Raw genomic sequence first — 14056 nt, forward strand, 5'->3', positions numbered from 1 at the left:
TGCATGTTCATCTTTTCGAACTGGATCTCATGGCTCACTTTTACTGATGGGGCTCTGTCTTTCCAGACTTCTGTTTTCGAGTTAAGAGTTGGCTCACCTGTCTCAGCGAAGTGCTACTGTGAAAGATTAATTACATTTAATTTCTCTTCACCATTAGTCGTGTATTTTAATCATAAGGATGTCATCCTTATGATTTTAATATTGATGATAATCAAACATTTCAATCATTATACTCACAGAGGAAAGCGCACTATATCTATACAAAAATTCCAAATCTGTTTGTATCTTTAATATAATCTAAGAGGACTCTAAAATCCGATAAATTCCCTAATGATTTTACTAAATCTAACGTATTACATTTCAATCATCTTTGCATTATCCTTCTTACTCTTTTATATTTCTTGCATTGTAGTAAAAAAAATGCTCTATAGTTTCTGAAACCTTACAATGAATACATAGTCCATCTTCATGTTGATGAATAATGTGCTGATAATAATTTAATTTGTATTTCCCTAGTTTCAACTGATGTATTATTACTTCCTCCTTTCTATTAAAACCTTGGACATTTTCTGTTTTTGTGACATATGGCTGATTTCGCCATGCCAATATGCGGCTATAGCTAAAAGGGGTTGAATAGCTGAGATCAAAGACATATTTGTTGTAATCGAGTGTCTGCGATTTATGGTCATTGGTCACAATCTTAATCATTTTCTTCACATCTGGTCTGCCAGTTTTTATGTGGCAATATTTCCTTGTTATTATATTCTTCATCATGTTGTAAATTGGAATGGTATATATCAGGGAGAGTGTACTCTCTCTGAGTATATATTGTTTAGCTTCTCCAGTCAATGACAAATTGTTTTCCTCTTTTGTTGGGGTATCTCTATTACTCACCTCCTATATGGACTCTCATTGAACTCTTTGCATGAGTGCATTTCTTTTGAGTTATAGTGCTGGCATCGGTGAATCAATGAATATAATGATTTTTTTTTTGAAAGGTAGGTTTTATCTGTAAAAACTCACATCTCCCTGGTATTACCAATTTTAAGTCAAATTATCGAAAAATGCTTTTGAATGTTCAGATCTGTATCCTTGATGTAGTGTACAGCAGAGAAGAAACAAAATGGAGGTTGGAGTAAAAGATAGAAGACATACAGGAAAAGAGACAAAGAGAGTAATGTACTTGTGTCCGTTTCACTTTAAAATGCAACATTTTCCCACTCTAAAGGGGCAAGGAGTATATCCCCTCCCGGCCTGGTCAATCTGCCCCCTCAAATGTTAACCATCTAGTACAGCGTATTTCAACCAGGGTGCCGTAAGACATCTAAGGGGTGCCACTAGAAAAAATGTTGTTATATATTTGTTTGTTTAAATGTTGATGGAATAACGTTGATTTCATGAAAACCGAAAATTAGAAACATCTACAGTTTTTAATTTCACTGGGAAGTAGCATTTTGAAGATGTTACTGAGTCTTTCTTCCTTACACCCTTCGCATGCTCGCAAAGTTTAGAAAGAGGATAATTTAAGGCAGCCACGTGCCTATACATCTCGCCATGTGGGCAACGAGGCGCCCGAATGTCCTTCTATTTGACAGCGAGGAACCCAAATATATCTTATATCATTTTTCCTACCGAAATTACGTTTACCACGCTCATTCGCTTTACTCGCTTGCACCATTTAGCATCAGGATAATTCTGGCCAATGAGATGGCCGAATATCCTCATACGCATGTATCGAGGGGACCGAATATTATATGAGTTTGTGTATTCATGTATATTCCTCGGTGAGGTACCCACATACATTATTATGTTCTTATCTAGTGTTTTGATTACAAAAAAACTATTTGCCATTTTGAAAAAAGATCATTTTCTTTGCTCGCTCGCTCCCCAAATTTAGAATCAATTATGCCCGTTCGTGTGCATATGGCAAATGACGAGTGCCAGAGAAATGTGAAAAGAACTTTCTGTGATGGGTTTGGGATTGGGATGACGAAAAGCTATTTTTAATTCTTAAAAGGGTACCGTGACAATTTTTTTAAATTTTAAATACTGATCTCGTAGACTAAAGACTTGCCGCCCCCCGCCCCCCTCATGACTGAGCCCACTGGTTCTCAGTGTACAACAAAACTACTTTCTTGACAGAGGACTTTGTGTGTAATGCGGATGATGTTCTACACCTTTTGGGTTAAAAAATCAGTACTCTTTTTTTTTACCGTAGTTGTTGATGTCGACGGTTGTTTTATAATAGGGACTTTTAGATTTGCACAACGACAACGTGGATTGCTACGACCGACGTCCTTTTAATGCACTGCCTTGAATGAACGTCACACGTATCAGTCCACGCAAATCTAAAATCCCTATTATGCAGTGCCCCCCCCCCCCATTTACACCCTCTACTACAAGACCCTTGAGGCGGGGGATTGGGGCAGGTGCTAGACTCTTTATATACTTTACGCTCTATATCACAGAAATTCGAACATCCTAACTGTTTTTATTTTCCTGTTCCTGTTTCAATCGAGAATATTCCAGTATATCGGAAGTGACGTGTTTACAAACAATCACACGATCGGAAATCCGCTCAAACGAACAATGATATATCGGGATGAATTCAATCATAGACCACTACACAACACACAGTCTCCTTTTACACAACAATTACTAGTAGTCTAGCCAAGGGACAATGATATAGGCCTATTCAGCTTGTTATATGAAATATAATTACAAACGCTGTTAATTTTGTCAGTAACATTAGGTCGCTCCTCTTCTATAATTGAAAGAACATTTCATTACAAGTTCATATAATTGTTGATTTGTCAGTTAATGTGCACAACGTCATATGAAAAAAAGAGCTGCAGACAATTAGATGACGAACATTTTGCCAATAGAAATTGTTTCGCTTCGTCAGAGTTTACTTCAAGCTTCGACTATCAAACTGTTCGGAACAAACAATTCTGCAAATGATCACCAAGTATAGAATTATAGAATTTAGCCCACACATCCGGATACTTCCAAATTTATTGCGGCAATTATTTCAGAAAAAAGTCAGAAGCGCTTATTTTAGACATCCTCACAGTTGATATTTAGAACTAGACAGCTCGAGATAAAATAAGAGACAATGGCTTCAGGAAAATCTCCAGTGATTGGGATTGATTTGGGTACAATGTGTTCCTGTGTAGGAGTCTTCCAGAATGGGATGGTGGAGATCATTCCGAATGACTATGGAAACCAGACCGCACCCAGTTGCGTTGCTTTCACAGACAGAGAGATACTGATTGGAGATGCGGCCAAGAATCAGATGTCAGAGTAAGTGGTTTAAGATTTAGTGCACGTTTGATCCTTGATCCACCCCTGAGGAGGGGGGGGGGGGGTACTACCCTCACTAACGAACTTACATAAAATCCCATGAACATCTCGCCCAGGCTTTAAAGTTAGGAATTCAGTTGACATGGGATGACCACAGAGCTAATGTGACAGGAGCATGTGTCATAACTCCGCGAGTCACTATCTATTTTGAACACTTTCCATGTTGACATGCCGCCCCTCCCCTCAATCATCCTGGATCTGCCCCGGTAAACCTAACCTAAAACATACTGCTATCCAAGCCCTGCCTTTAATTCTTGGCAAATCAGAGCCCAGATAAATGTTGCCAGAGCAAATGCCGTAGCACCCCTAAATTGCAGTAGAAGCCCATTGTTTTCTATCTTCAAAAATTGTGATATGCCCAATTAAAGTAATACCAGAACATGATATGTTAGCCTAGCCGCCTTTGTGATAGGTAATTCTATTTTCCTATTCTCTATCTGTTCAGGAATCCCAAGAATACTATATTCGATGCCAAGCGTCTGATTGGGCGACAGTTCAATGACGAGGTTGTACAGTCAGGCATGAAACACTGGCCCTTTACCGTCATCAACACGGACGGCAAGCCGATGCTGCAGGTAGAGCACATTGGAGAAACCAAGACACTGTCTCCAGAAGAGGTCAGCTCCATGGTTTTGACCAAGCTGAAGGAGACAGCAGAAGCATACCTTGGCGAGAAGGTCACCGATGTCGTCATCACTGTTCCTACTTACTTCAACGATGCCCAGCGACAGGCGACCAAGGCGGCAGGGGTGACCGCTGGCCTTAACGTCCTCAGGATCATCAACAAGCCCACCGCTGCCGCTCTCGCATACGGTCTCGATGAGTAGTCCGACGGTCGAGAACTGCATGTTCTTGTTTTCGATCTCGATAGAAGTGAATTCGACGTCTCACTCCTTGTCATTGAAGATGGGATATTCGAGGTACAGACGGCGGCTGGAGACGCACATTTCGGCGGAGAGGACTTCGATAGCAGACTCGTCAGCCATCTCGTTGATGAATTCAAGAACAGGAACAAGATAGACTTGATGGCCAACTGCAGAGCACTACAACGTCTTCGTAAAGCAGTGGAACGTGCATCAAGCAGCACTCATTGCTGTATCGAAGTTGACTATCTTTTCGAAGGCCTTGACTTCTACACTAGCATTAGCAGAACAAAATTCGAGGAGCTGTGTTCAGATCTCTTTACAAAGTGTTTGCAACCGGTAGAAAGAGTACTGCTGAATGCAAATATTGATAAGAAGAGGATAGATACAGTAATCCTTGTTGGCGGATCGACACGAATCCCAAAGATCCAGAAGCTTCTTCAAGAATTCCTGGACGGAAAGGAATTCATCATATGTCCATAAACCCTGAAGAAGTTCTAGTATACGGAGCCGCATTGCACGCAGTTACTGTGTCCGAGATAAAAGTTTTTGCCTGTTTCGATGTTGCTCCTCTGTCTCTTGGTATCGAGACGGCGGCTGGCTCGATGACAAGTATTATTGATAGGAACACCATGGTGCCAACCAGAGCAGCCCAGAGATTCACTACCTACTCGGACAACCAACCAGGCGTCTCTATACAGGTGTTTGAAGGAGAGAGGGCTATGGTCAAGGACAACAATCGCCTCGGCCAGTTTGAGTTGACCGGGATACCTCCTGCTCCGCATGGCGTCCCTAAGATCGAAGTTACTTTCGACATTGACGCCAATGAATTATTGACCGTCACTGCTAAGGATTTGATGACGGGCCACACCAACGGGATCACTATCTATCATGATAAGAGACTGTCCAAAGACGACATCGAACGCATGATGAAGGATGCTGAACGATTCCAAACCGAGGATGATGTCCAGCGCGAAGGCATCGCCACCAAGAATCTTCTAGGGGATGACACCCTCAACCTCAAGACCGCCTTCAGTGACTCGTCTACAGAGAAATGGCTGGGCTCTGATACATTGTGTGAAAGCCCCTCTTAATACAGATTATGATAAAGGAAAATCGCGATTTGATATTATTACTGCGTATTTAACCTGTAAACAGAAACTGACTCTTAATGTTTATTGTTCGTATCCCTGTTACAGTGGCTATACTTATCTTTACTATAATTATTCATAATCATTAACAAGGTAAAATATCAGTATTAATAATTGGTATAATATAGGCATTACAATTAAGAAAGAAAAAAATCTTCATCATGTATGGTACTCTGTGATTTAACCCCCAACACCCCCCCAACCCCTGCGTACGCGCCTGTATCCGACCATTGCATATACACGTATATTGAAATATGCTGCAAACTCCCAAATAGGTATTTCTGTTCATCTAGGTTTCCTACTTAGTCTTGCTTTTTGATTATTCGGTTTAATGTTAAGAGCATTTAAATTCCCCTAATAGTTGTGATCGCCACCCCAAATTGTAATTCAAATTTATTTTCGTTCTTTCAAATTCGTTATTCATGCAACAAACTCTTCAAATGAGTCATGTAAAGTTAGATAAGGTGCATACGATTAAACAAAGAGCAATTCAATATTATTTCTCTAGTCTGTATTTGATATCAGTGCAAATTTCTACGTTTTACCTCGATTGCTAAAGATCAATATAAACAGTGGATGTCAAGAAAGAAAGTTTTTGTTTGCAACATAAGATCTTGTGTACGTTCACTCATCTCTCTTTGTATTAAAAGGTACAGCAATGTGATGCGTATTACACTCGACGTCATTAACAAATTGCCCGCTCTCTGCCACGTCATATCTTCCACTTCACTACCACTGAATGTACCTACCCCCCCCCCCCCCCAAAAAAAAAAAAAAAACCCTCTATTATACTCTAAATCTTTCCTTTCTCTCCTCTCTTGCTTGCTCTATTTCTCATGTTTCTTTCCCTGTTTGGCTCTCAATCTCTATCCATCTTGATCTATATCTCTCCCTCTCTCATACTCTAAATCTCTCCTTTCTCTCCTCTCTTGCTTGCTCTATTTCTCATGTTTCTTTCCCAGCTTGGCTATCCATCTTGATCTATATCTCTACCTCTCTCATGCTCTAAATCTCTCTTTCAAGCTTGTACCTTTTTCCATTAAGCTATCCATCTCAACTTCTCCAAAGCCCCCTCTCAAATGCTTTTTCTCCTTCCTCACACATACTGGTACATATTGGCCATCCAGCTCTTCATCCAAACCTCTCATAATGCTATACATATCTCCTTTCTATTATCTTGTTCACTGTAGACCGTTACCCCCCCCCTCTTTCCCTAGTATACATCCCACCCTCATCTCTCTTGTCCTTCCTCCGTTGATTCCTTCCCTCTCTCCCTCCCTCCCTTCCTCTTTCCTCCATTCCCATGCACCCTCAGATCTCTCTTTCTCCCTTCCTCCCTTGACCCTCCCCTCCCTCTGCCTCTTCTCCCTTTCCTTCATCATGCTCTTTCTTCTCTTTCCTGCCTTCATCTCCACTCCCATGCACCCTCATCTCTCTCCCTCCGTCTCTTCTCCCTTTCCTCCCTCATGCTCTTTCTTCTCTTCCCTGCCTCCATCTCCACTCCCATGCACCCTCACCTCTCTCTCTCTCCCTTCCCTCCCTTTATCCTCCACTCCCATGCACCCTCAACTCTCTCTCTCCCTTCCTCCCTCCGTCTCTTCTCCCTTTCCTCCCTCATGCTCTTTCTTATCTTTCCTGTCTCCATCTCCACTCCCATGCACCCTCATCTCTCTCTCCCTTCCCTCCCTTTTCCTCCACTCCCATGCACCCTCAACTCTCTCTCTCCCTTCCTCCCTCCGCCTCTTCTCCCTTTCCTCCATCATGCTCTTTCTTCTCTTTCCTGTCTCCATCTCCACTTCCATGCACCCTCATCTCTCTCTCCCTTCCCTCCCTTTATCCTCCACTCCCATGCACCCTCAACTCTCTCTCCCCCTTCCTCCCTCCGTCTCTTCTCCCTTTCCTCCATCATGCTCTTTCTTCTCTTTCCTGCCTCCATCTCCACTCACATGCACCCTCATCTCTCTCCCTCCGTCTCTTCTCCCTTTCCTATCTCCATCTCCACTCCCATGCGCCCTCATCTCTCTCCCTCCGTCTCTTCTCCCTTTCCTATCTCCATCTCCACTCCCATGTACCCTCATCTCTCTCTCCCTTCCCTCCCTTTATCCTCCACTCCCATGCACCCTCAACTCTCTCTCTTCCTCCGTCTCTTCTCCCTTTCCTCCATCATGCTCTTTCTTTTCTTTCCTGCCTCCATCTCCACTCACATGCACCCTCAACTCTCTCTCCCTTCCTTCCTCCGTCTCTTCTCCCTATCCTCCCTCATGCTCTTTCTTCTCTTTCCTGCCTCCATCTCCACTCACATGCACCCTCATCTCTCTCTCTCTCTCCCTTCCCTCTGTCTCTTCTCCCTTTCCTCCATCATGCTCTTTCTTCTCTTTCCTGCCTCCATCTCCACTCACATGCACCCTCATCTCTCTCTCTCCCTTCCCTCTGTCTCTACTCCCTCTTCTCCCTCATGATCTTTGTTCTCTTTCCTGCCTCCATCTCCACTCACATGCACCCTCAACTCTCTCTCCCTCCCTTCCCTCTGTCTCTTCTCCCTCTTCTCCCTCATGACCTTTGTTCTCTTTCCTGCCTCCATCTCCACTCACATGCACCCTCATCTCTCTCTCTCCCTTCCCTCTGTCTCTTCTCCCTCTTCTCCCTCATGACCTTTGTTCTCTTTCCTGCCTCCATCTCCACTCACATGCACCCTCATCTCTCTCTCTCCCTTCCCCGATCTGTCTCTTCTCCCTCTTCTCCCTCATGATCTTTGTTCTCTTTCCTGCCTCCATCTCCACTCACATGCACCCTCATCTCTCTCTCTCCCTTCCCTCTGTCTCTTCTCCCTCTTCTCCCTCATGACCTTTGTTCTCTTTCCTGCCTCCATCTCCACTCACATGCACCCTCAACTCTCTCTCTCTCCCTTCCCCGATCTGTCTCTTCTCCCTCTTCTCCCTCATGATCTTTGTTCTCTTTCCTGCCTCCATCTCCACTCACATGCACCCTCATCTCTCTCTCTCCCTTCCCTCTGTCTCTTCTCCCTCTTCTCCCTCATGACCTTTGTTCTCTTTCCTGCCTCCATCTCCACTCACATGCACCCTCAACTCTCTCTCCCTCTCTTCCCTCTGTCTCTTCTCCCTCTTCTCCCTCATGATCTTTGTTCTCTTTCCTGCCTCCATCTCCACTCACATGCACCCTCATCTCTCTCTCTCCCTTCCCTCTGTCTCTTCTCCCTCCAAGCGCGTAGCCAGGATTTCATTTTAGGGGGGGGGGGGCGGTAGTGAGCACGCGAAGCGTGCGAATCACTTAAAGAGCGCGCGAAGCGCGCTCCCTAGGGGGGTGGGTGCAGGGAGGGGGGAGTTTCCCCCCTCCCGCGCGAAGCTTTGAAAGAAGACGATTCGTTGTACCTTTTTCGACTCATAATCCTTGTCTGAATTCAGTCCCTCCCCTCTCTCGCGCGAAGCTTTGACGTTTCATTAAATTATTAGAGAAAGAAGACGATTCGTTGTACCTCTCTCGACTCTTAATCCTTATCTGTATTCAGTCCCTCCCCTCTCTCACGCGGAGCTTTGACGTTCCATTAAATTATTAGAGAAAGAAGACGATTCGTTGTACCTTTCTCGACTCTTAATTCTTGTCTGAATTCTGTTCCCCCCCCTCTCGCGCGAAGCTTTGACGTTTCATTGTACCGTTCTCGACTCCTTTTCCCTTTTTCTTCCTACGTCCTCTTTCTTTTTTTTTCTTCTCTTTCTCTCTCTTTTTTTTTTTGGCCGGCGTTTTGGGGGGGCGACCGCCCCACCGCCCCCCCCCTGGCTACGCGCCTGTCTCCCTCTTCTCCCTCATGATCTTTGTTCTCTTTCCTGCCTCCATCTCCATTCACATGCACCCTCAACTCTCTCTCTCCTTTTCCTCCATCCCCATCATGCACCCTCAACTCTCCCTTCCTCCCTTGATCCTCTCCTCCCTCCGTCACTTCTCTCTTTCCTGCCTCCATCTCCACTCGTTCGCTCGTTCATGTCTCCTTAGATCAAGATCAATGTAATCTTGATCATCGGAGTAGTTGCTACAACCGGCCGTGTCAGACACGTTGTCCCACTCACATGCACCCTCATCTCTCTCTCCCTTCCCTCCCTCCGTCTCTTCTCCCTCTCCTCCCTCCGTTGATTCTCTCTTTCCTGCCTCCATCTCCACTCACATGCACCCTCATCTCTCTCTCCCTTCCCTCCCTTTATCCTCCACTCCCATGCACCCTCAACTCTCTCTCTCTCTCTCTCCCTCCCTCCGTCTCTTCTCCCTCTCCTCCCTCCGTCTATTCTCTCTTTCCTGCCTCCATCTCCACTCACATGCACCCTCATCTCTCTCTCTCTCCCTTCCCTCTGTCTCTTCTCCCTCTCCTCCCTCATGATCTTTGTTCTCTTTCCTGCCTCCATCTCACTTCATATGCACCCTCAACTCTCCCTTCCTCCCTTGATCCTCTCCTCCCTCCGTCTCTTCTCTCTTTCCTGCCTCCATCTCCACTCACATGCACCCTCATCTCTTTCTCCCTTCCCTCCCTTTATCCTCCACTCCCATGCATCCTCAACTCTCTCTCTCTCTCTCCCTCCGTCTCTTCTCCCTCTCCTCCCTCCGTCTATTCTCTCTTTCCTGCCTCCATCTCCACTCACATGCACCCTCATCTCTCTTTCCTTTCCCTCCCTTTATCCTCCACTCCCATGTACCCTCCACTCTCTCTCTCTCTCTCTCTCCCTCCCTCCGCCTCTTCTCCCTTTCCTCCACCATGCTCTTTCTTCTCTTTCCTGTCTCCATCTCCACTCACATGCACCCTCATCTCTCTTTCCCTTCCCTCCCTTTATCCTCCACTCCCATGTACCCTCCACTCTCTCTCTCTCTCCCTCCCTCCGCCTCTTCTCCCTTTCCTCCATCATGCTCTTTCTTCTCTTTCCTGTCTCCATCTCCACTCACATGCACTCTCATCTCTCTCTCTCCCTTCCCTCTGTCTCTTCTCCCTCTCCTCCTTCATGATCTTTGTTCTCTTTCCTGCCTCCATCTCCATTCACATGCACCCTCAACTCTCCCTTCCTCCCTTGATCCTCTCCTCCCTCCGTCTCTTCTCTCTTTCCTGCCTCCATCTCCACTCACATGCACCCTCATCTCTTTCTCCCTTCCCTCCCTTTATCCTCCACTCCCATGCACCCTCAACTCTCTCTCTCTCCCTCTCCTCCCTCCGTCTATTCTCTCTTTCCTGCCTCCATCTCCACTCACATGCACCCTCATCTCTCTTTCCCTTCTCTCCCTTTATCCTCCACTCCCATGTACCCTCCACTCTCTCTCTCTCCCTCCCTCATGCTCTTTCTTCTCTTTCCTACCTCCATCTCCACCCCCATGCACTCTCATCTCCCTCTCTCCCCTCCATTATCTGCCTCCCTTCCTCCCTACTTCCCCTCTTTTTGGATTCAAACCTTACAAATAAATCATAAATTCAGACTCGGAATAAGAAATACAATTATACTTTAATCTTTGGCACATACTCTGTACACATAAACATGGTATACACAAACATGATTGGTATGAACATATTCCAGATATAATGAAATCCATTTCCATGCACCCTCAACTCTCTTTCCCTTGATGCTCCCCTTCCTCCGTCTCTTCTCCCTTACCTCCCACATGCTCTTTATTCTCTTTCCTGCCTCCATCTCCACTCACATATACCCTCAACCCTCTCTCTCCCTTTCCTCCATTCCCATCATGCACCCTCAACTCTCCCTTCCTCCCTTGATCCTCTCCTCCCTCCGTCTCTTCTCTCTTTCCTGCCTCCATCTCCACTGACATGCACCCTCATCTCTCTCTCCATTCCCTCCCTTTATCCTCCACTCACATGCACCCTCAACTCTCTCTCTCTCCCTCCCTCCGTCTCTTCTCCCTTTCCTCCCTCATGATCTTTCCTGCCTCCATCTCCACTCACATGCACCCTCATCTCTCTCTCCCTTTCTTCATCCTCCACTCCCATGCACCCTCATCTCTCTCTCTCCCTTCCTCCCTCCGTCTCTTCCCCATTTCCCTCCCTCATTCTCTTTCTTCTCTTTCCTGCCTTAATCTCCACTCACATGCACCCTCACCTCTCTCTCCCTTCCCTCCCTTTATCCTCCACTCCCATGCACCCTCAACTCTCTCTCCCTTCCCTCCCTTTATCCTCCACTCCCATGCACCCTCATCTCTCTCTCTCCCTCCCTCCCTCCGTCTTTTCTCCCTTTCCTCCCTCATGCTCTTTCTTCTCTTTCCTCCCTCCATCTCTACTCCCATGCACCATCATCTCCCTCCCTCCTCTTCCATCTTTTCCTGCCTCCCCACCTTCCCCTCTTTCTGGATTCAAACCTTACAAATAAATCATGAATTCAGACTCGGAATAAGAAATACAAAAATACTTTAATCTTTGGCACATACTCTGTACACATAAACATAGTATACACAGACTTGATTGTATAATGAACATATTCCAGATGTAATGACATTTCCATTTCAGTTAATTTGATATTCTTTGCATATCATATAAATACAAAGCTGTGAACTTACAAACTATAAGATCATCTGATTCGAATAACAGTGATCAGATTTTCTTCTTGAAGTTGGAAACATTCCTTTATCGCTACATCTTTCTCATAGAATTCATGTAACTTCAAAGAATATTGATTTATACACTGATAGAAAGTATGTTGTACAGTAAACACAAACTGTATGCCAGTTTGTATTGAATAATGGTGATTTTGACATTTTCAACATGTCACAGAGTTCAGGATTTTAATGCATATTTCCCTCCTATACAAGTAGCTCTTGGCATCAAGGCTAATATCAAATCACATGACCACTTTGTGCATACATGCAGGCCTTCAGCATAAGGCACACAAAACTTGGTACACATCTACTCAGAGGCCTGATAATTAAAATGGAAGAAGGAAAATACAACAACACTATTAAGAACTGCAATAATCCTTGAAATGTAGATATACATACATGTATAGTTGGGCCAGATATACATTATCCCAACTTCACTTATTCCTGCCCACTTTTCACTTCAGGAAGATAGACAAATTTTGTCTCTGTTTATAGTGTATACAAAGAATAAGCACACAAAATTTGGTACACATCTACTGATAGCTAAAATGGAATAATACCAACAAAAACAAAATTTATCAAGTACTGGCATAATTCCTAAATCGTAGAGTTGGGCCCGATATACATTATCACAGTTTCACTCATTCCTGCCAACTGTTCACTTCAGGAAGATAGACAAGTTTATAGTATATACAAAATCATAATGCACACAAAACTTGGTACTCATCTGAAATAGTTAAAATGAAAGAAGACGAAGAAAAAACAAAAACATTGTCAAGTACTGGAAAAATCCCTGAATCGCAACTTTTTATAGACAAATATGGTCTCTGTTTATTACATATAGTATATGCATCACTAATCACTCCGAGACAAGCGACTCCTGATGGGAATGAGTGCAGTTGAGAAAATCAGAGTAAAATGAGTATCTTCCAGGTTCATGTAAACTTTCGGGGCCCAACTTTGTATCCTCAACTCGTGTGAACCTGAACAGAATGCATACAATTAACTACAACATGGTACTAATAGTTAATAAAATTACAATCACAATACAAATCAACATCATAGTCAATATTGCATTCTGGAGACTCTTTCATTAAAAATTACATTTTCAACCAATCAGGATTGCGTATTTAGTAATTGTGTTTACTTTTTGAGTAATGCTATGTTTGACATTGCAACTGTTGAAGCAAGAGGGCCCTTGTAACGGAATCCCACTTTCAGACAAACTGGCTCAAAGAAACTCTCGGCCATGTTTCATAAAACTTGCTACCAATATAAACCCGTGTCACATTTCTATGACAAATTTGCTCTCAACCAATCAAATGCAACCATTTCAGGAGCTTATAACAGTAATTGCAACTTGCTATTGATAACAAGTTTCATAAAACAGGGCCAAGATTTCAAGTTTCTGATTCTGGCTTTGTGTTAATTTTTGGAATTTACTATTATGAGTGCAGAAAAAAATGAAAGATTTCAGTAAGTCATCCTTCACAGCTATTTTTTTCTGAATTGCTAACGATCGAGCGTTACACCTTGGGATATTGAGTAACACAACTGCTCGTCACGGTGGTAAGAAAAGAATTGTTTTTCAGTTTAGTAGAACAAACATTAACGCTTTTGACAATATTATGTCAGCTATAACATTTTATCATGAAATTGAAAAATGTATTGCTAAAACATATCTAAGAGAAAAGAAATTCATGAAAAAGTGGTTTTATATTTAAACATCAAATATTTTTTGATTGTGTTTACATTTTAAGTCATGATCTGTCATATAAAACTATTGTCTAAAAAAGAGGGGGGGGGGGGGGGAGCTTGTCACAAAAGTTTTATGGAGGGTGAACATTTGATCCTATGATCCAGGCTATACTTCATGAAACATATAGGGTTAGGGTTGCACTCTATGAAAGTGACTCGGTAACATTGTTGAAGATTGATGAAAAAATTGCTTAATTTGTGTATAACATGTTACTTGTTATGTTCCTTCTACTACACCCTCTGACATGCACAAAATCCTGAAAAAATTCTCAAACCACAAAGATATCTACGGTTTTCTTTGAAGGCGTCACTGTCAATGGCACGCCC

General features: G+C 43.7%; 1 pseudogene; it reads left to right on the forward strand.

Moving 5' to 3' along the window:
- Positions 1–3115: 3115 nt before the first annotated feature.
- On the forward strand, positions 3116–5671 carry LOC753322 (annotated as a pseudogene).
- Positions 5672–14056: the final 8385 nt, after the last annotated feature.

This window comes from Strongylocentrotus purpuratus, unplaced genomic scaffold (assembly GCF_000002235.5).
Source record: "Strongylocentrotus purpuratus isolate Spur 01 unplaced genomic scaffold, Spur_5.0 spur5_scaffold_1, whole genome shotgun sequence".
Lineage (NCBI taxonomy): Eukaryota > Metazoa > Echinodermata > Echinoidea > Camarodonta > Strongylocentrotidae > Strongylocentrotus > Strongylocentrotus purpuratus.